General features: G+C 38.6%; 1 long non-coding RNA gene across 1 annotated transcript; it reads right to left on the bottom strand.

Annotated features, from left to right (window-relative positions):
* Positions 1 to 19,492: 19,492 nt before the first annotated feature.
* LOC133800718 (uncharacterized) lies at positions 19,493 to 22,420 on the bottom strand. Its single transcript, XR_009876577.1, has 4 exons — positions 22,220 to 22,420; positions 19,920 to 20,164; positions 19,734 to 19,844; positions 19,493 to 19,643 (listed from the first exon to the last, which is right to left on the bottom strand). It is a non-coding gene; the product is annotated as an uncharacterized LOC133800718 (long non-coding RNA).
* Between the last annotated feature and the right edge of the window lie 4,650 nt (positions 22,421 to 27,070).

Here is a 27,070-nt window from a genome sequence, read left to right as displayed (position 1 = left end):
GAGTTTTTGGTATGGTAACCTCTCTTCAAAAATGGACACCACAAATCCCTTATTTATAGCCAAAAATGATGATTAAAATAATCAATTTAAATTAATTAAATTGATTAAATTAATTTAATTAATTATTATATGGAAAATAGGGGTAAATTATAGGGTGTAATTATGATGTTTTGGGGTAAAATGTGTAGAAAGTGGGGTAAAAATGTGGTATTTTTGACAACAGGGACAAGGGTACAAAAGCATTTTTGTTGGGCTCAATAAGTGGCATGCATGGGTTTTGTGGCTTTGGGGCTGCTTTGTGTTGGCAGCTGGCTGGGTGCATGCCTAGGCGTGGAGATAGCCAGGCGTGAGGACTGAAGTGGCTGGAGCAATTGGCTGCATCAGGTGATGGTTCGGTTGGGCTGGGCAGGAGGCCCATGGTCATGGTCACGTTGGGGTGATGCTGAAGCAAGGATGAAGGCTGAATTGATGCTTCAGCTGGGAGAGCAGGAGAAGAAACGGCTGGATCTAGGCAATGGCCAGGCAAGTTGGCAGCTGGCGGGCCTGGAGTGCTGGGCCGAAATGGGGCAGCTAGAGGCTAGTTGGGCTCGTGGGCCTGCTGTGGGAAGTTGAAGCTGGCAGGTGGTTGATTTGGGAGGTTGATTGAGCTTGAATGGCTGGAGTGTTGAACGTGAGGTGGCTGTAGCTAGAGGCAATTGGTGTGTATGTTGGGCTTGGGCCCAAATGAGGATTTTTATAAATGCCAATTCTTTGTCTTGCTTTCTTGAAAATGCCATATTGTCTTTCATTTTTCTTTCTTTTTAAGAGCATAAATTCCCTACAAAATAGATATAAAATAAATCATAATACAATATTTTCAACTATAAAATAAATCAATTTAATTATTTGAAAATATTAATTATAACTTAATTCATATTTTACATTTATGTTCAATAATACAACATTTTTTTACTACTAACTTAACAATAATAATTCAAATAATTAACTACAACATTTTACAACAAAATACTTATAAAAACACACAAAAGTATATAAAATAAAAATAAGACTAATAAATTTAAAATTACTTAAAAACTTAATAAATCAATTAAAAACTCAATAATTCAACAACAATTTGCACATAAAAAGTGGTAAAATAACTCTATTTTGTAGAGTTATCACATCTGCATATCCTTCTAGGATTGAAGGAAATTTGGAGTAGTGAAGGCTTAGTTCTTTGGTTTTCTTGAGATAACCTAGGACTCCCCCAATAGACTTCTGGTGATCCTCACTTGGATTACTTGTAAACCTACTAAGTTTATTTACCGCAAATGTTGTATCAGGTCTAGAACATTTGGCGGCGTACATAAGACTCCCTATAGCACTTGCGTACTCCAATTGAGCCACCGCTCTTCCTTCATTCTTCTCTAGTTTTACACTTTGGTCGAATGTAGTATTAGCATCTTTAACCTTGAGATGGTTAAATATGTTCAATACTTTCTCAATATAGTGGCTTGCCCAAACGAAAAACCACCACCATTTTTCTTCACTTGATACCAAGTATGGTGTCAACTTCTCCAAGATTTTTCATCTTGAAGGTTGATGATAGAAACCTCTTCACTTCTTCTATCCTTTTCATGCTATCATTTAGAATAAGCATGTCATCCAAATATAGGCAAACAATGACCACATATCCCTTACAAGTTTTGGAATACAAAAACTTGTCTCCATTGTTATGTTTAAACCCATTAGACATGAGGGCTTGATCAAATTTTTCATGCCATTGTTTTGGAGCTTGTTTCAATCCATATAAGGATTTTACAGGTCTACACACTTTATGTTCAAATCTTGGTAGGACAAACCTTTTGAGTCGTTTCGTATGGACCTCCTCATTGAGGTCACCATGGAGGAATGCCATCTTGACATCCATTTTATGAACATCCAAGTTGTGTATAGAGCCTAAAGCGAACAAAATTCTTATAGAAGTTGTTCTTGTAACATGCGCATAGGTATCGAAATAATCGATACCCTCCTTTCGCCTTAACCTTTTAGCTACTAATCTAGCTTTAAAGGTTTGGATAGTGCGGTTAGTGTGGTATTTTCTTATAAATACCCACTTACACCCAATTGGCTTAGACCCCAGTGGGAGGTCCACCAATTCCCAAGTGTTGTTGGAAAGAATGGAATCCATCTCATCATTTATGGGTTCTTTCCAAAATGCACTATCTCTTGATTGCATGGCTTCTCTATAAGTCTTAGGATCATCCTCAACGAGAAGTACAAAAGGAATTTTCCTAATGACTTCCTCTCTATTTCCTTCTACCATGTAGAAAGAAATTCATTGAGAATCTATCTCATCCAATCCTAGACTTTTCTCCTTTCTAGACCTTTGAATTCTTCTAAGTTCAATGGGTTACTCTACATTCCTTTGAGAATTCTCCTATTCAGAATCATTTTTGGATGTAGATGCTTGAGAATTGTTCTCTTATAACAAATTCTCTTTTAGAGATGTTGAAGCTTGAGAATTTTAGTCACGTAACATGTTCTCACAGAATTCAACTTCTGTAGATTCAATCACAAAATTAGACTCTAAGTCTAATATCCTATAAGCTTTACTATTGTTGGCATAACAAACAAAAACACACTTTATGGCTCTTGAACCTAACTTTGTTCTATTAGTTTTATTCTTCTTGCAATATGCAAGCCACCCCCACACTTTGAAGTACCCTATGTTGTGTTTTCATCCTTTCCATAACTCATATGGAGATATCTCATTTTTCTTCATTAGTATTCGATTAAGAATGTGACAAGAGGCCAACAACGCTTCACCCCATAAGTTGAAGTTCAACTTAGAAAACACCAACATAGAATTTATCATCTCTAGATAAGTCCTATTTTTCCTTTCAGCAACACCATTGTGTTGTGGTGTATAAGGTGCGGTGCACTCATGAATTATGTCATTTTCTTCACAAAATGCATTGAATTCATTAAAGAAGTACTCTCCTCCTCTATCACTTCTTAGCACCTTTATCTTTTTAATGAGTTGATTTTCAACTTCTAATTTATATACTTTAAAAGCATCAAAAGTCTCATCTAGTTAAAACACCATTTTATTCAAAACAATCACTATGGATTAAATCTACTAAATTAGATGATCTATCTACACTACGAAATGGTTTCTTTATAATTTTGCCTTTAACACCTATTTCACATTTTCCATAGTTTTTAATATTGTGGGCAATCATACCGCATTTTACTACTCTTTTCATGGTTGAAAAACCTCTATGAGATAGTCTAAGATGCCACAAAAATAAAGAATCATACTCAACAATATAAGCGGAGGTAGCATTTTTATTGATAACATTGAAAGTTACATCATTGGTGCATAACTTAATCATACCCTCACAAGAGTACCCCTTTCCCAAAAATACATTGGATTTGGTAAGGATAAGTTTACCAGACTAAAAAATGGCTTTAATGTCAGGCTTGCCAATCAAATCACCACTTACCAAATTTCTACTCATTTCGGGAACATAAAGCACATTCACTAATGTGACTTTCTTGCCGGAGGTGAAAAAGACTTCAGTGGTACCTATGCCAAGTATCTTGGATTTTCCCTCATTGCCCATTTGAATCTCATGGTTGCCCTTTGACTCGTCAAAGGTCTTCAACAATGATTTTTCATAGGTGACATGGACAGTGGCACATGTGTCATACCACCATCCCTTCACCTTGCCTTGGACCGCATTCACCTCACTAAGGGTAGAAACTATATTCTCCTCTTGAGTTGCATTTACCTTAGGTCCTTGTTGGTCTTTTCTATGCCTACACTCTCTAGCCTAGTGACCCTTTTTTCCACACAAAGCAAGGACCTTTCTCGCCCTTAAACTTGTTTGGGTTGGTTTTTGGACCTAAAGATGTGTCATTACCCTTCTTTCCTTTCCCTTTGGTTTTGGGATATTTTGGTTGGGACATCGCATTTTCTTTGGAAGTCTCTCCATTAGACCCCTTCACAAGTATTTCTCTACATATAGATTCCTCCTCGATTCGAATATGCTTTTGGATTTCCTCCAAAGAATAATCCTCATTTTTATGAAGGATTGTTTTCCTATAGCTCCTCCAAGTTGGTGGTAATTTTTCCACTATAGCACTAACTTGACAGGCCTCGGGAAGCTCAATCTTCAAAACATTCAATTTTTTAACAATTATTTGTGGCTCATGTATTTGAGGAAGAATAGGTTTATCACCAAAAAAATTGAAATAGATATATTGACAAATAAAAAACTTTTGGATACCTTCCTCTTCCGCCTTGAATTTTGTCTCAAGTTCATCCCATATCTCCTTCGTCGAGTTGGTCTCAGTGTAGAGGTCATAGAGCCTATCGGATAGGTGTTGAGGATATGTACAAAGGAGATTGTCGTCCTCCATCTTCCTTCTTTTCTCCACCACCTTGGGAGTGTCCCTGTCGGATGGCGTTGGGAGAGGTTCAAGTGTAAACTCTAGGATGTAGGCAATCTTGAGAGTGGTCAAGAAAAACCTCACATTGTCTTCCCACCTAGTGAAATTGGATCCATCAAACCTATTCAATCTCACTAGGTCTTGGTTCATGATTTTTATAGTCTCACCTTCCATTGAAACAAACAAAGGGGTAAGCTTTTGAATGTTAGAAAAATGTACATTGCCTCAATGGAAATAACAAAAATCCTTTACAACTCTAAGAAAAATAATACAAATAAACAAAGATTGATTAAATAAGGTTACAACTCTAAAAAAGATACATATTGTAGATGTGATTTCCTACAATTGATTAGACAAGCACCAGCAACCTGTCAAGAACAAAGACAAAGACGAGAGTTCAATTGGGAGCAACGGTGGGGTGTCAGCCAAAGGGACTCCAACGCTCAAGTTAGTCAGGTTGTAATGAAAGCTAGTTGAAAGTAACAAAACTATAACGAACGTAATGATATAATGATGGATGGATGAGTAGTAAGATGGTTAGAGTGACGACAGAGATGACGACAGAATCCAACGATTGGATCAAGTACGGTTGGGTCAGACTAGGTTGACTGATTCAACTTGCTTGACTGGATCGCTTGGAGAGAGTCGTACTTCGTTTCAGTAAGAGAGTAAAGTATAGTAACAATGGTTATCTAATGTCCCCTTCTCAACCCCTGAGGGTCTTCTTTATAGTCGTTCTTTTCTTTCCGTTCTCCCCTCGTCTATCTCACCCGTCGGACCCGTTCTTAGCAGTTCCCTCTGATTTTCATGGGAAGAGGGGCGTGCATTTTGACTGCTTCAATGTCCCTGACTAACAGAATGCATCCGAACTCGGGTCTGGGTAACAACTAGCTCGTTTGGATGGCTGAGCCCATTTACATAGGTTTGGGGCCTTACTTACTTATTGGGCCTGGCGAGCTAGTCTTGCTGACTAGATGGGCTTTAATTGTAGACAAATTTTGTCCACTAAAGTTTTTCCCTCACTCTCTAGTTAGAATTCATTATGGATAGAGAGTCTATAATGCCGAGTGGCCAGGTGGTCGGTTAGGCTGAGTGGCTTGTCAAGACGGCTGCGTGCCCGGGAGAGTTGTTCGAGCGAGCCGAGTGCTCCGCCGGGGTGGCTGAGTGACTCGCGTGCTTGGGCCGAGTGGCCTGCGATGAGGCTGTGTGCCTGGGAGAGATGGTCGATTGGATCGAGTGCTCCACCTAGTTGATCGAGTGGCCTACCTCTCATGAACTTCATCTATCTTTGAAACTTTAGGTGTTTCCTAGGGAAAGTTGAGTACCTTTTGGTAGGGCCTCTTGATGGTTGACCACTTCTTTTTTCACCTTTTCATTCATGGCCTTATATGGCCAATCAGAGAGTTTGTGCTTGATCTTTTTGTAGTGGTGATAAATGTAATTTTTTGTTTTAGTTACTTTAGGATAGTATTCCTCACGTATGCACCTCTGATTTATGTATGTCTGATCCATATAGTTCTCTCTTTTGCCTAAGTGATCTATCTGACTGACTAGTAGAGACTTAATTTATTCAATAGGCATATCTTGCTTTAAGGGTCCTTTTAGATTGACTGACTTACTAACTGGTCTTTGATGTGAGGTTCGTTTATCTGACTAATTGGCCGAGTAGGCCGACTGTCTAGGTGGCCGAGTGGCTTACCGAGACGACTTTGTGCCTGGGAGAGATGTTTGAGCGGGTCGAGTGCTGTACTGGGGTGGCCGAGTGCTCCGCCAGGGTGGCCAGATGACTCACGCACTTGGGCCGAGTGGCCTGCCGATGAGGCTGGGTGCCTGGTAGAGATGGCCAAGTGGGCCGAGTGCTCTGCCTAGATGGCCGAGTGGCCTACTTCTCATGAACTTCATCTTTCTTTGAAACTTTAGATGTTTCCTAGGGAAAGTTGAGTACCTTTTGGTAGGGCTTCCTGATGGTTGACCACTTCTTTTTTCACCCTTGCATTCACGGTCTTATATGGCCAATCGGGATGTAATTTTTTTTCTTTAGTTACTTTAGGATAGTATTCCTCATGTATGCGCCTCTGATTTATGTAAGTTTGATCCACATAGTTCTCTCTTCTGATTGAGTGGTCTGTCTGACTGACTAGTAGAGACTTAATTTATTCAATAGGCATATGTTGCTTTAAGGGTCCTTTCACATTGAATGACTGACTAACTAGTCATTTTGTAATATAATAGGTATAATAGTCTGTCTGTCTGATCAATACGAAATCTTTGCCTTGTTTATCTTTGATGTTAGGTTCGTCTATCTGACTAATTGTTGATAACTTGTTTTTTCTTAATTGTGCCTTTATGAATGGTTTGTGTGACTGATTGATGAGTCGCTTGGTGGCTCTTACTTGTGTGTCTAGATGAGTGTTTTGAAAGCTAAGGTAGCTTCGTTGGAGAATCGAATGTTAGTGATTGGGGTGGAAGCTGAGGTCTAGTGTCGTGGCATAATGGCCAGTGGATGGTAAAATTGATAGCTGTGATTTTTCTAAGAACATCGCAGACTTTCAGGAATTGGTGAAGAGGATGGCTGAAGAGACGGCCCGGGTCGAAAAGTTAGCCACTTCTTTTGGCGTCATGACTACTCATGACCTAGTTGCAGATGACTGACTTCTCCGTTGTTCAAGTTCTCTATTGAGGGATGACTGAGTTTATCCCATCTTATGTATTTAGTTGTTGTATGGAGTTTTTCTTATGTAGTGTTGTAAAGACGAGACTTTTTCTATTTTTTTTATTGTATCCTGACTGGTTGTAGCTTATGTTAGCATTCTATAAGTTATTGTATAGGATGCCAATTGGTTGTATGACTTATGAAGTATTAGTATCTTATTCCCCTCAATCTAAGTATGAAGTTACTTAGTCAATTTATACATAAATTTGTAATTGATCTGTTCTAAGTATATGTAAAAAAAAATGGTTGTGATAGGGTCTGTGCTCTGTGGAGTTGCCTACATACCCTTTGTAGGGATCAAGCCCAAATGTAGTTTTGACACTTCCCGCATGACAATGTCAATATGTTGCTTGAAATAAGATCCCGTGAGATCATTGATGAAAGGAAATTAAATAAGACTCGATTGAGTCAAAAGTTGTAATGTTTTAAGTGGATAGCGTTCCAACTATTGTTGATTTCGCATCCCTCTTTAGTTTGTAGCTTGTATGCTCCATGTCCGACTGCCTTTGTGATCAGGTAGAGACTTTCCCATGTCAGGGTGAGCTAAGCTGCTCCCGCTTCCTTAGTGTTCTGGAATACTCTTCATAGTACCTAATCTTCTATTTTGAATGTCCGAGTGCGGATGTTCTTATTGTAATGTCTAGCTATGCTTTGTTGATACGTTGAGACTCTAAAGAGTGCTTTGTCCCTTCTTTCATCGTTGGTGTAGAGTTCATGGCACATGTTTTCCCAATTTGCTTCATCTATCGTTGGCCCATATCTGGCCATTGGGACTTCACTCTCGGTAGGAATGACTGCCTCCATCCCGTAGGCTAACGAGAAAGGTGTTTCTCCCGTCGAAGTCCTGGTTGTGGTTCGGTAGGACCAAAGGACTCCTGGTAACTCATCAGCCCATCTTCCCTTAGCTTTTTCAAGGCGCTTCTTGATGTTGTTTATGATAGTCTTGTTGGATGACTCTGCTTGTCCATTTGCTTGGGGATACCTTGGCATGGAGAAGCTGAGCTTGATATTCTAGAATTTGCAGAAGTCTTGGAAGTCGAAACTGATGAATTGAGAGCCATTTTTCGTCACGATCTCTTTTGGTTCTCCATATCGGCAGATTACATTCTCCCAAATGAAACCCTTTACCTCTTTGTCTCTGACTTGGTGGAATGAGTCTACTTCGATCCACTTGCTAAAGTAGTTAGTTACTACAAGCATGTACACCTTCTGTCTTTGTGCGGTTGGAAGCTTGCCTACCATATCCATTCCCCATCTCAAGGTTGGTGGGATATTGGAGTGAACCGTTGGTATTTTGTTGCATCATCTTGCATAGTCGAAGGAGTTGGCTCGTATTGTTGGCCAGTAGTAGCTTTATGTTAGGGCACGGTGCGCCAAGCTTCGCTGTCCAGAATGGCTACCCCACTCTCCTTCATGTAACTCAGCCAGTACATATTTGGCCTCTGCAGGGTTAATGCATTTCAAACATGGACCAGAAAAGGAATGTTTATAGAGTTTACCTCGTATAATAGTAAAGCAGGTTGATTGAGCCTTGACCTGATGTGCTTCGTTCTGATCTTCGGGATGTATGTTCTGCTCCAAGTACTTCACTATTGGAGTCATCCGTGTTCGTTGTGTTGGAGATGTCAACTTTATCTTCTTCATCTTTCCAAACAACTGGCCATCGGAGATATACTACAGTTATTGTCTTGAGGTCGGTTGTCTGGATGGAGGATCCAAGGTTTGCTAATGCATCCGCATGACTGTTCTCCCCTCTTGGTACTTGGTTGATAGTGAACTCATCGAAGACCGACTTGAACTCTTTAGTCTTGTTGAGGTAGGCTGTCATCTTGTTATCCCGAGCCTGATAGCTACCTTGCATATGGTTGACTACCAACTGGGAATCCCTGAAGACCACGATCCTTTTGACTCCCATGTCTTTGGCTAGTTCGAGTCCAGCTATCATTGCTTCGTATTCGGCTTCATTGTTGGTAGCTTTGAACCCGCATTGGACTGCTTGTTCGATTACGTCACCTTGGGGTGAAGTCAGGACGAGTCTGAGTCCACTTCCTCTAGTGTTACCTGAGCCGTTTACTTGCAACTTCCAGATTTCGGCTGACTATCCTTCGGTTAGACAGCAAAGTTCTTTTTATGCCTGCACATGCATGTTAGGTGTAAAATCTGCAATGAAGTCAGCTAATACCTGAGATTTGAGAGAAGTCTGTGGCTTGTATGTTACTTCGTACTCGCTGGGCTCTACCACCCACATGGTAAGTCTGCCTGATAGTTCCGGTTTATGGAGGATTGTTATGAGTGGGAAGGTGGTCAAGATCATTATTGGATGGCACCAGAAGTATGGGCATAGTTTCCTTGCTGTGTGGATGAGTGCTAGTGCAAGCTTCTCCAACTGGCTATATCTGGTTTCTGTATCAAGCAAGTCTTTGCTTACATAGTAGACTGGAGATTGATTGCCTTCCTCTTCTCGGACTAGGACCGCGCTAACTGCCGTCTTAGATACTGCTAGGTAGATGAATAGTGTCTCGTTGTCTTTTGGCTTTGAGAGGAGAGGTGAGCTGGTCAGGTACTGTTTTAGTTGGGATAGTGCCTCTTCACATTAAGCTGTCCACTCAAAGGTTTTTTATTTCCTTAATGTGTTAAAGAAGAGGTGACATCATTCTAACGACTTTGAGATGAATTGGTTGAGTGCTGCGATGCGTCCCGTTAACTTATGTACGTCTTTTATGCACGTTGGGTAAGGAATCCTTTGGATTGAATCTATCTGTGCTGGGTTAGCCTCGATTCCCCTTTGAGTTACTAGGTACCCAAGGAACTTTCCTGCAGTCACACCAAAAGAACATTTAGTTGGATTCGGTTTCATGTTATATTTCCAAAGAATGTCAAAAGATTGTTTTAAATGGCTGATATGGTCCTCTGCAATGAGGGATTTGATGAGCGTGTCATCAATGTAGAATTCCATCGTCTTCCCCAGTAAGTCAACAAACATCTTGTTGACTAATCTCTGGTAAGTTGCTCCTGCGTTCTTTAGTCCGAATGGCATGACCTTGTAGCAGAATATGCCCAAGTTGGTCATGAAGGTTGTCTTTTCCTAGTGGTTTGGATGCATCATGATCTAGTTGTATCCTGAGTATGCACCCATGAAGCTTAGGAGTTCATGATCGGCTATGCCATTTACCAGCATGTCTATGTGTGTTAATGGGAATGAGTCCTTTGGACACGCCTTATTGAGGTCTGTGAATTCGATGCAGACTCGCCATTTGCCATTCTTCTTCTTCACAATGACTACGTTGGCCAACTAGTCAGGATAGTGCACCTCCCTCACAAACCCATTATCAATGTGCTTTTGAACTTCTTCATTAATGGCTTTGTTCCTTTTAGGGGCCAATTTTCTTTTTTTTTTTTGCTTCCTTGGTGCGTGTTCTGGATCAACTTGCAATTTAAAGACAATTACTTCGGGGTCAATTCTAGTCATGTCCGCATGGGACCAAGAAAAACAATCATAATGGACAGATAGAAAATCAGTGAGTTTAGTTCTGATGATAGGGTCCAATCGTGATCCGATTTGGACTTTGTGATCTAGGAAGTCTGGATGTATCTAAACTTCATCCAACTCCTCTACGTTTGGTTGGTTCATCTGGGAGTCAGTCAGTCTGTCTTCCTATAATTGCTATAACTGAGCAGGTTTGGCCTTCATGGTAGTCTGGTAACATGCTCTTGAGTCTTTCTGTTGGCCTTTGATTTATTTTACTCCCCATTTAGTTGGGAACCTTAGAACTTGGTGGTATGTTGAAGGGACTGCCTCCATTTCATGTATCCATGGTCGACCTAGTATCACGTTGTAAGCAGACGGAGAGTCTACTACCAGGAATCTTGTGCTCAGGTTGACTCATTCATCATAGACAGGCAACTCTATCTCTCCTAGTGTGTTCTTTTGCTCTCCACTAAAACTGATGAGGATTGTAGTCTTCTTTATGATCTTTGATTCATCTACACCCATTTCCCTTAGAGCACTTAAAAACAAAATGTTAGCTGAACTGCCATTATCAATAAGTGTACATTTAATAAGATAATTAGCGATGTAAAGTGCAATAACAAGAGCATCGTGATACCGGTTGAGGAGTCTAGCTGACTCTGTTGTTGAGAAACTGATGGTTTGAGCTGGTAGGTTGATGGTATTCTTCTATGTCCTGTTGGACTCTCCTTTGATCAATTTGGCTTGCCTGGCATGTCTTTTGGCTGTTAAATGGGTGACTCTGCTTACCTCAGAGCCACCAATTATTACATTCACTGTCCTTTCATGAGAAGCTGGCTTCGGGGGGGTTACTTCTCTTCGGACAACTGACTTGTCCGCCTCCTACTAGAATGTTCTTTTGCCTTTTTCTGTGAGTAAGTCAGTCAAGTGACCACGTCTTAATAGGTTGGATACTTCGAGTCTTAAGGACATGCACTTATCCGTTCGGTGACCGTGGTCATTGTGGAACTCACACCATTTTGTTTTGTCTCACTAGTTAGATGGAGTCCTCATCCTTTCTGGCCATTTCACTTTGTCTCCGAGTCATTTAGTACGCCAACGACTTTGGCTGGTGAGATTGAAAGATTATATTTTGGTATCTTTGGTCCATCTCGGAGACGTGTCTCGGACGACTGGTTGTACTCCCTCCTTCTGTTCTCTAATCTACTAGGATACGGGCATGGCTCAAATCGTCTGTCACTCTGTCGTCTGTCTACCCTTGAGTCTCTTCGAGAGTCTTTCCTTGGAGAAGAGTGATAATAGTTAGCTTCATCCTCCTCCCATTTGATCTGTACCCATGCCTTGGTGAGAACGTCTTCCATCATCTTGCAAGGATACTTTGTAAGTTCTTTGTCTAGGTCTGAGTTGTAGCGGAGTCCTTTGCGGAAGGCTGAGATGGATATGTCCTTATTACAATGGGTTATACACACCTTCTCTTTGGTGAAGCGGCTTACGTACTCTCGTAAAGGCTCACCCTGTCGTTGAGCTATGATGTAGAGGTCTTCTGCAGACTTTTCAAGTTTCCTGCTACTAGCAAACTGCTCAACAAAAGTGTCAGTCAATTGAGCAAAAGTAGAAATATAATTATTAGGTAAATTAGTATACCACTGGAGGGCTGGTCCAATCAGACTAGAAACAAGCCCCTTACACATGAATGCTTCCCCCATGTTGCGTAGGACGGAAACAGTGAACATTCTCTGCCTGTATTGTGCGATGTGATCATTCGGTCGTCCCGTCAAATATCTTCATATTTGGGAAGTTGAACTTCTTTGGCATTCCCACAAGTGCAATGTCTTCTACGAATGGAGAGTCTGCATAACAACTTGCTTTACTATTCTTAATTGGAGCGGAATCCCAGGAATCCGTTGGATTAGCGCCTCCATCTCAGCCAACTTTCAAGCCAACTCGGGATCTTGGATTGGAAAGGAGCTTGTGGTTTCTTGGCAGGCTGGCTCACTCATGGCTGGGTGAATCAATTAGATTGTCTGCTGCTCGACCAACTCTAATGATGGTCTGGCTAGCTCCAATGGTGGGCTGACTAACACTTGGAACCTGCTGTTGTCTGGGTCCAGTAGTTGGCTGACTAGTGGCTGGCTGACTGGCTCCTAGAATCTACTGATGTCTAGCTACCGAGGGTGGCTGGCTGACTCCTAGAATCTATTGTGGTCTGGGCACAGAAGAATGTTCGTGTTTAGTCGTGGTTACCTATTCACCTGTATTGACAATAGAATTCTGCATGAAAGACATGGTGGGTGGAGTTTGATAATTCATTACCGAGGGTGATGGAACTGTCTGACTCGGTCCATCATTGTTAAAGATAGGGGTGAGGTCACCTGAAGATTGCATAGGGCTAACTGGGCCTCAGAAGCGGGATGGTTGAACCTCGACCTCCATTTGTACGAGCAAGTAAGCATTCTCAGCTTTGAGCCTCCTCATTTTCTCGCATTCTTCAATCATTTGGGCAGTAAGAGCAGTGAGTTGGGCGAAGAGATCGGGTGTCTCAGTCACATCTGACATGGCTCTCAAGTAAACTCCTTGATCTCTTTATCGATCGTCTGATTGCTAAATTTTAGATTTGATTTCTAAATTTGATTATACGGGCACCAGCAACTTGTCAAGTGCAAAGAGAGAGACGAGAGTTCAATTGGGAGCACTGATGGGGTGTCAGCCAAAGGGACTCTGACGCTCAAGTTAGTCGGGTTGTAAGGAAATCTATTTGAAAGTATCAAAACTATAACGAAAATAATGATATAATGATGGATGGATGAGTAGTAACATGGTCAGAGTGACGGGAGAGACGATGGCAGAATCCAACGATCGGGTCAAGTCCGGTCGAGTCAGACCAAGCTAACTGATTCAACTTGCTTGACTTGATCGCTTGGAGAGAGTAGTACTTTGTTTTAGTAAGAGAGTAAGTAGAGTAATATTGGTTATCCGATGTCCCCTTCTGAACCCCTGAGGGTCTTCTTTATAGTCGTTCTCTTCTTTCCATTCTCCCCTCGTCTATCTCGCCTATCTAACCTGTTCTTAGCGGTTCCATCCGATTTTCATGGGAAGAGGGGCATGCATTTTGACTGTTTCAATGTCCCTGACTATCTGAATGCACCCAGACTCGGGTCTGGGAGCCAGCTAGCTCATTTGGATGGATGAGATCATTTACATAGGTTTGGGGCCTTACTTGCTTATTGCGCCTGGCGAGATAGACTAGCAGAATAGATGGGCTTTAGTTATAGACAAATTTTGTCCACTATAGTTTGTCCCTCACTCTCTAGTTAGAATTCATTCAAGCTAGAGAGACTATAATGTCGAATTCTAAGCACCATGGGACCTTAAGGCTATCTGGCAAAATGGGGAAAGTGTCCAAGTCGCCAGGTGGCTGATTTGCCTAGTGGCCGAATGGGCCGAGTGGCCAGGTGGCCAAGTAGGCCGAGTGGCCTAGTGGCCAAGTAGGTCGAGTGGCTAGGTGGCCTAGTGGTCGAGTGGGCCGAGTGGCCTAGTGGCCGAGTGGGCCGAGTAGGCCGAGTTGCTTGCTGAGACAGCTGCGTTCCCGGGAGAGATGTTCGAGCGGGCCGAGTGCTCCACCGGGGTGGCCGAGTGACTCACGCGCTTGGGCCGAGTGGCCTGCCAATGAGGCTGTGTGCCCGGGAGTTATGAGCAAGTGGGCTGAGTGCTCTGCATAGATGGTCGAGTGGCCTACTTCTCTTGAACTCCATCTGTCTTTGAAACTTTAGGTGTTTCCTAGGGAAAGTTGAGTACCTTTTGGTAGCGCCTCTTGATGGTTGAGCACTTTTTTTTTCACCCTCGCATTCATGGCCTTATATGGCCAATCAGCGAGTTTTTGTTTGATCTTTTTGTGGTGATGATAAATCTAATTTTTTTGTTTTAGTTACTTTAGGATAGTATTCCTCACGTATGCGCCTCTGATTTATGTATGTCTGATCCATATAGTTCTCTCTTCAGACTGATTAGTCTGTCTGGCTGACTAATAGAGACTTAATTTATTTAATAGGAATATCTTGCTTTAAGGGTCCTTTCAGATTGACTGACTAACTAACTGGTCATTTTGTAATTTAATTGGTATAATAGCCTGTTTGTCTGATTAATACGAAATCTTTGCCTTGTATATCTTTGATGTTCGGTTCGTCGGACTGATTGATGAGTTGCTTGGTGGTTCTTACTTGTGTGTCTAGTTGAATGTTTAGAAAGCTGAGGTTGCTTCGTTTGAGAATCGGATGTTAGTTGTTGGGCTGGAAGCTAAGAACTAGTGTCGTGGCATAATGGCCATTGGATGGTAAGACTAATAGCTGGGATGTTTCTAAGTACATCTTAGACTTTGAGGAATTGGAGAAGATGATGGCTGAAGAGACGGCCCGGGCTGAAGAGTTAGCCACTTCTTTTGGTGTCATGACTACTCATAACCTAGTTGCAGATGACTGACTCCTCCTTTGTTCAAGTTTCTATTGGGGGTTGACTGAGTCTATCCCATCTTGTGTATTTTTAGTTGCTGTATGGACTTTTTCTTATGTAGTGTTGTATACACGAGACTTTTTCTATTTTTTTGTTGTATCCTGATTGGTTGTGGCTTATGTTAGCGTTCTATAAGTTGTTGTATCGGATGCCGGTTGGCTGTATGACTTATGAAGTATTAGTATCTTATTCCCCCCAATCTAATTATAAAGTAACTTAGTCAATTTATACATAGATTTGTTATTGATATGTTCATAGTATATGTAAAAAAAAATGGTTGTGATAGGGGGCTGCGCTCCATGGAGCTGCCTACATAACCTTTGCAGGGATCAACCCCAAATGTAGTTCTGACACTTCCTGCATGACAGTGTCAGTATGTTTCTTGAATGAAGATCCCGTGAGATCATTGATGAAAGGAAATTAAATAAGACTGGTTTGAGTTAAAAGTGGTACCGTTTTAAGTGGATAGCGTTCCAACTTTTGTTGATTTCACGTCCCTCTTTAGTTTGTAGCTTGTATGCTCCATGTCCGACTAACTTTGTGATCAGGTAGGGACCTTCCCATGTTGGGGCGAGCTTACCTGCTCTCGCTTCCTTAGTGTTCTGGAACACTCTTCGTAGTACCCAATCTCTTATTTTGAATGTCCGAGTTCGAATGTTCTTGTTGTAATGTCTAGCTATGCTTTGTTGTTATGCTTAGACTCTTAAGAGTGCTCTATCCCTTCTTTCGTCGATGTTGTCGAGTTCATGGCACATGTTTTCCCAATTTGCTTCATCTGTCGTTAGCTCATATCCAAAACGTTCCATATTCATTACTACTTGATTTTGTAATTTCCATACACATTATGGGAGTTAAAATCACTTCTCTAACAACCATATCTCTTATGAATTTGAGAAATTCAAATCAAAATTGTGTAACAACAAATCTACACAATAATGGGCAATAGTTGGATGTTACAAATTTGTTACTAAAATTGTAACTCTCAAATATGTTACACATTTGTATTACACACTATACAAAAAGTTGTAACTCTATTTTGTATGTTATAACATTTGACAATCTTTGTCACATATATTTAATCTAAAACATTATATTCTAAAGTAATATAATATAAAATTTAGTATAATTATAATTTTTTCAACAATTAAATATATATTAAAAAAGAAAGGACTGTCCCTATTCCTTATTATGTTTTCTTAGTCATTTTTGAGATCCAAACAAAACTTAAATATCTGATTTTTTTTGTTAGGAAATATCACAATTCTTAAATAAAGAAAAATTGTTAAATTTTTGTAACTTTTGAAATGTTATTTATTGTAAGTTTGGTTTTAAAATAATTATTTTCATTTTTTCTTATTATTTTAGAAAACATATATAATTTCTTTTGAATAATTACAATTACATTAAATTTTTATTATTATAGCTGTAAATTTTAAATAATTAGTTTAGGAATTTTTCATTAATTTTAAATTTTAAATAATTACTGTAAATCAACAAATTAAGCAACCCATAAATCTCATAAGAAACTCATAAAGCAACCTATTAAGAAACTCTTAAAACCCCTAAGAAACCCATAAAATAACATATTAAGCAACTTACAAAGAATCTACTAAGCAACTCATAAAACAACATGTTAAGAAATTCTTTAAACTCCTACGCAATGCTGTAAAGAAACATATTAAGCAACTAATTAAAATCCTAAGCATTTGTTAAGAAGCCCGTTGTCTGTGTTTTCACCACCAGACACTTGGCAATTAGGAGTAATTAACGACAAGACAAGGCATGATGATTTCGGAGTGTGAACTCCTCCTAGTACCCCAAACTCGCAAGACGCAAATGTCTCCAAGGGAGGCCACCCCCTGGGTCCATCCTCGAGGTGTGGATGTCTCCAAGTGAGGCCATGCCTCGAGGACCACTTTAGAGGTCCTCGCACCTTCTTTAGTCAGCTGTCCTCCATGTCTAGGATTTTGTCATCAGGACATAGAAGAGCTGCCACGTGTCAGTCACTGTGAATATGAGTCACCGGAAGATCGTCTAACAACCTTTTGGAGAGCCTTGAGTAGTTGTGTCGAGTCGTACACTCGATAATCAACATTTCCCAATATGCCACCTGACATTGAGAAACGAGCAGCGACACCCTGACCCTGTGAAAGACATGTTCCCCATAAAACTGGTAATCAACTTTCTGCAATGGGCCCCGTACAATCCGCTTGGGCCGTAGTCTCTATTTAGTGCAGCCCTTTTTGTATTAATTTAGCATTAATACCCCAATAATGGGGGAATTTGTATTAATAATAAATAATTGACATTAATAACTCTAGCCTCTATAAATAGGGTTGGGGTATCTCCTTGCAAAGGGTTCGAATTTTAGAGAAAGAAACTCTATAACTGAGTGCAATAGATACGCTTCCTGAGAACCACCATTGAAGTTTTCTTAAACAAGCTTCAAGCTCACTAAATATTAGAGACTTGTTGACTAGGGCTCTTTTATAGCTTGAACCACATAAAATCCTTGTGTTCTTTTCAATTATTTTCTTTGAAATCTTTGATTAGGAGGATAGTGAAAAATGCATTCATCATTTTGGTGCTTTCATTGAGAGATTGAAGAAAATAGTCATGGTGACTACTCGGAGAAACGCACCAGGTGATGCAGCTCCTCCTGCCAGAGTTGAGGGAGGCGAAACCAGCTGGCCACCACCGTAAGACCTCCATGAGATGGTGGAAGAATATGATGAAAATGTCAAATATGATGTTGTAGACAAAGGAGATGATGACGAGTACTATAAGGAGGAATATCCTCACGCCATGGACGTAGAGGAGACGACAGAAGTGGTGGCGCTCTATGACCAGGTGGCAACTTAGCAACAAAAAATTGACACCCAAGAGGGTAATATCACTGCCCTACATAAGATGGTTAACGCCATAAGGGCTGCGAGTTGACCCCCATGGCAAAGTACGAGCTAGGCAGCTAGCTGGTGTGCCACATGTGCACCCAACTGGAGTGCCACCTATTGAATCAGCCGGTGTGCCTCCTAAGCACCCGACTAATGTGACGTGAGATCCGCCAGCTGGCATGCCCCCCGTGCACCCAGCTAGATTTGAAGCCCCACCTGTGCCACAGGATTGTGGTAAATGTAAGGTCAACGAAAACTCTGATCCCATGCAAAAGAAAGAATAATCGAGAATGCAACATCAACATCTCAGTTAACAATGAAATTATTGATTCTAACGGGGAAATAGAAGTATCATACTCTGAGGGGTGTGGTGAATTTTGAGGTCAAACTGACCGACGAGACGACCTGAATGCTCGTAGGGGTAACAAGGATTTCAGGCACGAACCCGAGAGGAAGGACCAATCAGACATCCAGGACAGTCTCAATGCCTGAAAGAGAGATAACCCGGCACAAAGTGCCAACCAAGACCGCGACCCCTTTCGCACGGAGCTAGAGAGCATAAAGAGGATCATGCTCAGAATGGCCTGACGACAAGGCCATGACTTCGACTCGAAGGATGAGGATGGGGAGACATGTGCTCCTCACATGGCATTAAGATGCTTGCCATCACGTCTTATAATGGCAGCGCGGATCCCACTTACCACCTTTCAAAGTTCAATAGGTTTTTCTCGGTGCATCGCATCTCCAAAGACACCAACACTACAAGAAAAAATGCTTTTAATAACACCAGAAATGTGTTATCAAAAAATACCATAACACTTTTTGATGTGTTAAGACCGACTATGTTATCGTAGGTCAGGGTACTTTACATAACACTTTATCATTGTTATACAGATGTGTTATTATACTATCAACGGTAACACAATTTTTATGTTATTTTAATAAATAGATAAGTGTTTAATTATGTTATTTATAGTCGATTATATAAACACATTTCAATACTTATAAATTTGTGTTATACTACAATTTAGTATAACACTTTTTTTTGTGTTATACTACAATTTAGTATAACACATTTTTTGTGTTATACTATACTTTAGTATAACACATTTTTTGTGTTATACTACACTTTAGTATAACACATGTGTTATATTAGCTTAGAAAAACATAATCTTTTTTTACTTACACAAAACTAGGAAAACAAATATGAAAGTTGAAGCCAAATAAGGTAACATAAATAGATTTTTATTAATTACTCAAATGTAATTACAATATTTAGTCTACTAATCTAGGCTTAAGAAATCATATTACAACATAATTTATGCCTAATTCAGATTCCTTTATCACTAAATACAAAACATGAAATGTATACAAAAATTAGTGAAATACATTCTTCCATTCTAAAGGCCTCAACTACAAATGTTGTCAAGAATTGCTCCAAAGAAATCATCTCAATATACCTGCACATTGTAAAAAAAAAGTCCTTTTATTATTAAGAACACAAGACTTAAGCTAGTTTCCACCTGTAAGCATATAAAGTAAATCAACTTGAAAGAAATTATCTAGTTTTCTCCAAACTCACAGGATTAAGACCAAGCAACTTTTGATTGGCTAGAGCTACAACCTAGAGAGAAGAAGGACAAATATAAATGAATGAAAAAAAATGCTTACTAAATCAGGAACAGTATAGGGATTACAAGTACTAAAATCTTACAGAAAACGCTTCATTTATTTCATAGTAATCAATCTGAGAAGCATCTAAACCAGCATTTGAAATAGCTTTTGGTATCACAAGGGCTGGAGCAGTTGTAAAGAATTCAGGTGCCTGCAAAGATAATCTTCTTTGAGCTAGGTTTCAGCAATAGTAAAATAGAACTAGGAAGCCAATTCATTGGAGTACCTGAGCTGCATCAGCATAGCCCTTAATCTTTGCAATTACTTGCAATCCAAGTTGAAGTGCCTTCTATCCACTCACTAGGAGTTACCTCTTAATATTCTAAGCTCGGCTTTATTCTTTGCATCAATATCTCGATGGCTTTGCAGTTTCTTTGAAAGTGTTATGCTTCAAAAATAGGTCAGTAAATGCCACCCTCTAGTTCTTAACCTCTCTATCTAATTCACTTGGTGTCCTTTGCCTGCAAGATCCTAGAAAATGGAGTAGGATCCACCAAAAACTGAGATAAGTCTACAGATCAGTGCTTGAAGTATCATACAAAAATAAAAGTGTAAAACCCACATAGCTCTTACCATTTTCTGATAGCTTTTTCAAGACTACAGTATGTATTCCATCTTTTAGATACCACAAATTGTCAACAAAAGCAACTAAATTACTTAAGATGTTCTTAGTCTGTTCAGAGGCTCTTTATTGATCACCTTCCATCTGTTTAGGAAGGTCACATAAAGATGAACTTTCTGTTGCACCAGTTTCCGTAAGACGACTAAGAAAAGCCTCATGAAAAGTAGATTTAGATTCATCTGAAATATAGTATAAAACTTCCTTATCAACAAACACTTCAAACACTATTTCCCTGATGTCACTTCCAGTTTACAAGCATGGGTTATAGAGCCCTTATAGGTGCAAAACAATTAAACTTGTAACTAAACTATACTAAATTTCTATGACTAGAATGATAGTAAATGTAGAAGCAAATATTACATACTTATGTTAATAAAACAGATCTAATGATCCACAGCACAAAAACCAATTGTTATCTTAAAAAATAAAAACAAATTGTTATCCACAACTTAAAATACAACAAAAAAAAATTTAGTCTCATAAGAAAAAGAATTCATTGCCCAAAATAGAGGCAGAGATTAGCTAACTTGTGTATATTTCAAAGCATCTATTCAAACCAATCACGTCACAAGGCATCGGTCGAGTTGGATTTAGGAATAAGGATTGATTTTTCTGTATTTTAAATACCATGCCATTTCTAACTTCCTACAACTTTAAACAAACAGCACAGCTAAAAGACTTTTAGTTGACAAACTAAAATAACTAGGAAGCAGCCAATATGGAATAAACACCACAAGGCAAAACCAGAAAACTGCATGATCTCAAATAAAGATGCATAAACGCGATAGGCGATCCTAACAGACGAACAAGAAAAGAAGCTCATCATCTCAAAGCCATCTTAATAGGTGTTGTGAGACAAGACGTAAACACATCTGTAGGAAATTCAGCACTTTGTGGAAGAGTCTCATGTGCTTCACAAGCTCCAAGTAGAATGCAATTCCTTGTTGATCCAGAGGAGCTAGAAGCAACCCAATCATGAAGCTGCCAAACCATCAAATGAAGTCACTATATTTACAAATATATTTATATATAAATATCTGAATTACAGATAATGAATTCATGTGACGTAGCACCTTAATTATCAATACATATATCAATTCATTATATGTTTTGAGTTAAAGCTTTACCTCAATAAAAGCATTCACAATATTCCCCCAGCCGCAGAGCAATCAAAAACATATAAGGAGGGTGTCTTCAACCAAGAATCAAGGTCACTGATTGGCAAAGGGATATACTGTGTATAACTCTGCAGTACCAATAACATTGGTGAGAAACCAAGCAAGACTCTAGTGATTGACCTTAAATTAAAGAGTCCTAAAAGAGTTTCAAAGAAATAGAAGACCTTATTGAAAACACAAATTTCACCACTAATGTTTCAAATGCTAATTAAATAGAAATTTACAAAGGAGCAATGCTGCATAAATATCCAGTTTTGACATTAGACTCCAAAAAATAACTTAGCAATCCCAAAAAAGAGTCAATATCTAAATGAGATACAAGTAAACAAAGTAGTCAAATACTAAAAAATATGACTAGTTTCGTGAGTTAGGACTGTGATAATAAAGATTGTGTGGTCACTATCAAACTCTCTCACTGACAAGTTTTTTAAATGAGGCTATCCAAACAGTAACTAAAAATGCAAAAACTTGATAGAAAACCTCAACACATGAACACATGTCAAGTCTTCAGAAATATGCCATTAATTAAAAAGTTCCAGCTTGTTCTTTAAGTACATTTTATCACTGATGAGAAGGAAAAAAGTTAGTTCATCTAATTCTCTTTAAAGACTTATTACAAATAGTTTCAGGGTTTAATCTAATATTTTGTATCCATTCATGATAAGCACCCAATTAATGAATAAACTACATTTATACAAAGAAAAAAGAAAAAGGAAAAAGACTCACATCTGGAACGACAATCTGAGCATCAGAGTTCTCAATCAGTGGGGCATTAGATGAAAAGCTTCGATTTCCAGTGCTCGCAAATTGAAGTTAAACCTCACTAACCAGTAAGAGCTTGAGTGCTCTAGAGAAGGTTTCTTCAGCGTCATTTGAGAATTCCATATATATAGGCAGAGCACCATGATAAAGCACCAGCCTCTACTTAATCCTTTCTCTGCTAAGCACAAATTATCATGTCAGATAAAATATTTTGCACTTGCAGAACCGTGCTACTCTCAAATTTAATAAGCACCCAAGCATATTTTGAGTGTTGAATATATTCAATTAGCATGAGAAAAAATATGCCGTTACTGAATATGGATGATAATTATAATAACAGATAAGAAATAGTACTTAGATGGTTTACGAAATCAGTTCAGTTCATAATTATGCATCCAGTAACTTTATTTTAGCTAAGTTGAAATCTTGAAGAGTCAAAAGATGTCATCAGCTGGGCTAGCAAAGATTTTGCTAATCCTGTTCACTTACTTTCTTTTCCCATTTCTGTACATCAGGCAAAATAATGATACATTAACTATAGAAGACTCCTGTGTGCCTAATTTGTCAAAAAAAATTCCTGCTAAATATATTATTTATGTTCACCTTCCTAATGTTATTTTATGCTACTTGCCCAAAGCCATGTTGTTAATAAACGCACTGTGTTAGCATACGAATCGCTGAAGAGTAATTATGAACCAAAATTACAGACAGAATTGATACGTCAGAGATGAATTACATATCATTCCTCATGATAGACTTACTCATTTGTGAAGGCAAATATTGTTGAGTAAGGTCGATAATGACTTAGGAGTACAACCATACATCTTGTTAACTCAGTATGCATTACTTTGACAACTTTCAATGGATATCATTGTTATAATCACAAAATTAGATGGCAGATATGTAAAATAAAAGAAAGGAAATGACAAGACAGAAAATTTGCATCAGACAAGAGGAAAAAGTCATACATAACTAATAACTCTAAAGTGTCTAAGAATCATTAACATTTTTTTAACTAGAGAATACTACTATAATTATTTTAGTGGGATACACATTACTACAAAGAAAGCAAAAAATTTAGAAAACAAACATATTTATTGAGTTTTGATAATACTTTTTCAATAGCCATTGCACATTGGAAATATATTAAGAGGCCACCCAAGGCCAAATGAATTAGTTAACTTACTTTCCGTGGGCAGTTTCTCCAGAAAGCATGACCGCATCAGCACTTTCCCGTGAGCCACTACCACGAACCCTCACCACCACCACCATCACGCCTACAAACCTGCATAACGCAAACCCAAACAGAAGAAAAATAATTAGAATAGCTCGTCCACAACCAATAACCATCGTCAACCCAGAGGAGGAAAAAGAGAAAAGCAGATAGAATCAAACTTAGTGACAAACTTAGTGACTAAATTAATAGAATCAATTCTCATTAATGAAGTAATGATACAAAAGAGTATATATACAGAAAAGACCAAAACTAATAAAGTAACTAATCTACAAAATAACAATAATTAGTTACAATGAACAACTAACTAACCAAAACAGTTAGTGTTGTTGGGAAAGCATTATATGGGCATATTTGTTGTAATGTGATATGTTAGTGTAATATATGGGCATAATTGTTATAGTGTTGGCATAATGCATAACAACATTTCTAATAAATGGTCCGAATACAAGCGGATTTACAGAAACATAGATAACAAAATTTAAAGCATTAAAGAGATCTGCCTTTGACCAAACACCTTAACTACAACCACTATATAGCCAGAATAAACCCAGAAGAAAACTGGTAGGAGCTATGAACTAGGCTCATGGAAATTGGGAAAGAAAATAAGAATTTAGCAACAAGCTATTAAGTTATTTTCACCCTCATCATCAAATAATGGTAGAATTTAAGTTTATTGCAGTATTTCTTGATACAAGATATGATAATCAATTAGTGAACCTTAATCAGTAACATCAGCTGCAAAAATAGCTTAAGAAAAAGGTTGTTAAGAGCTTACAAAGAGATTTAGAATGTGGTCTTTCATTGTATCAAATAAGCACCATTATCCCTTTCCACAAATATTCAAATACGCAGCTATATTTTAGGACATTCATAAACAAAATGAATCAGATTGGCATGGAATACTTGAATGTTTAATCTCCACTTACAAACATGGAAGAGCGAAAACTGAAGTATTCTTCAAACAGAATTGAAGGCAGTCACATACCCTGTGATTGGATCAATAACGTGAACATTTGAAGCATGAAGAGGAGCTTCAACCGTAAAGATCCCACCTTCATGACCTTGGCCTTGCTTGATATGCTTCTTAACCTGCAGACAAGAGAAGTTCATCATTATCAAACACTGTAGTCTTATCCACAAGCTTCACTCAGACAACATCACCACACAGATCAAATAACCACATAAAATATTAATATAATAAAATATACTTGAGGTCATTCAAGATACTTAATCTAATTACCTGAATATTTCAGGGGGGAGAAAAGAAAAAGCCAAGAAATTATAATCAATAAAGATAACCCATTTCATAAATATCAACTAAAGATAACTATGGAGAAGCAATAAAGAACCAACACATTCATAATCAAACCCAAATATAGACCCTATTGCCCAACATAATGTTGAATCAAATTGGAAAAACAAAATATATAAGAGGTCACTAATAAGTCTTAGAATTGATCCCTTAAAAATTCTTACAAAGGCTGCCCTCTCTTACCTAAAGTATTGTGACCAATTTTGGCTCTGGGGCATTTGATTTGCCATATTTAATTTTTCTATATAATTCCAGTTAAAATTTTATATTTATTTATTAATTTTACTTAAAATCGAACATAAGCATATCAAATATTGATTCAAACTATTCAAGTGTGGATTTCTTCTAAGAACTTGCTTGTTATTATAATGATTAACCATTATGTGAAAAAAGATAGATATTACATGGGCATTGATAGTGATAATTCATAGTCATACATTATTGAATCCTTGATATGTGCCTCTACATTAATTTCACCTCATTTTGTAATTTTTTCCACATACCCTTTTAATATAAAGCTAAATTATAAATCAAACTAGCTTTTTTTTATCAATAGCTTCATATATATGTATTATCAAAGAAAGAAAGTTTTTTTTATGATAATTATGAGAATTCCTTGTCTTATAATTGACCTTTAGGATATGAAGAGGATGAGTCAATTTCCAGTAAAATTTTAATAATAGTATGTGCAGTATCGACCTATGTAAATAAATCTTGATTCAGTCTAGGAAGTAAACACTTGAAAAAGGGATTACTTTGAGCCATGATTAGTAGAGGTACAGTACTAATTTTACCACTTTTCTGGAATCTATACTATGCTAGGGAAAATTGTGTTTCGATGAATAATAATAATAATGAAAGAGATCCAAGAAAGAACATGATTTCTCTTTTTTCATCACTAGACATTTTTATGCTTCATTTGCTTAAAGTTTAAGGATAATCTTGATAATTTTTTTTTATTGTCTAATGAATTATCCAGAAACAAATTGTTTGTTCATTTTCTAGCTCATGGATAATGATACTACTTACTTAAAATTCAAAAAATTGAAACTAATTATTTTCTAGCTCATGGATCATCGTATGCCATTTGCTTAAATAACAGAATAGTGAGTTTAAATTGGCTAGAAACTAAGTACAAGGCACAAGCAAGCATTGAAAATAGAGAATAAGAAGATAGTCCAGTCAAGATGCCTAACCATCAAACCGATATGTAGACAGAATGTCAAAACCATAAGGATCACAATCTACCAAGCAATATGCCGGGAGACGCAGAGTATCAATAGGCAGACGCAAAAACCTAGAAAATGTTTTTGCAGCTTAGGAGAAATTAATAGAGCTAAAAGTACAAAGATATTCATCTTATTTTATTTACAGATTGTGAAAATACAAGAGTTCTCTCAAATATCAGCACTTTCTCTCTCTAGAATACACATACCCAATTTTCTCTCTCTAGAAAGAAGAAGCAGCAGAAAAACCCCTCTCTCATCCCCTAAGCCCTCTATTTATAGGCCTGGGATACTCAACTGATATCCCCTTTAGATAGGGATATTTTATTATTCATCTTATATTTATATTACAAGAAATATTCAAAATTCGAAATGTAACAAACCCCCCATTTGTGGGAAGAATGAGAGATTCCCGCGTATGTTGTTGAAGCTGTCTCTGGGAATCTTGACTTAGTCTCCTCTAGCTAGTTGATCCACCTCCTACTGACCACCCATGCAAGTGCTGGTCGAACGTGCATGGTGGTAGGACTTATGCATGGTGGACATGCACTTCTCTCCTCTAACATGGCACTCTCCTCTAACATGCCATGTTTCTCCTCGGACCAAATCCTTGGGGTCTCCTCGGACCAAGGTGGTAGGACATGCACTTATCTCCTCTAACATGGCACTCTCCTCTAGCATGCCTTGTTTCTCCTCGGACCAAGGTGGTCCGAGGCAATCTCCTTGGCATCTCACCCCGGATAGGTCCGAGGCAACCTCCTTGGCTCTCCTAGGATCACTCTCTTGGCTCTCCTAGGATGCATTCTCCTTAGCCTCCTAGGACCAAGGTGCACTTGGCTTGGTTATGACTTCTTTAAAGCAGTCCAAATTCTTCGTCAGTCTACTGGGTCACTTTATCACAACTCTGAGGAGTCAATGTATTTATTGACTATTAACGTGTCTTTTACTGACCATGCACTGCTACTTGTCACATTTATTGCCACGTCCTTGATCTCCAATTTTTGGGTATAACATTTGCCCCCCAAGTTTATTATATGATT

The sequence above is a fragment of the Humulus lupulus genome, chromosome 9 (assembly GCF_963169125.1).
Source record: "Humulus lupulus chromosome 9, drHumLupu1.1, whole genome shotgun sequence".
Taxonomy (NCBI): domain Eukaryota; kingdom Viridiplantae; phylum Streptophyta; class Magnoliopsida; order Rosales; family Cannabaceae; genus Humulus; species Humulus lupulus.
This window is presented reverse-complemented; position numbering and strand designations above follow the sequence as displayed.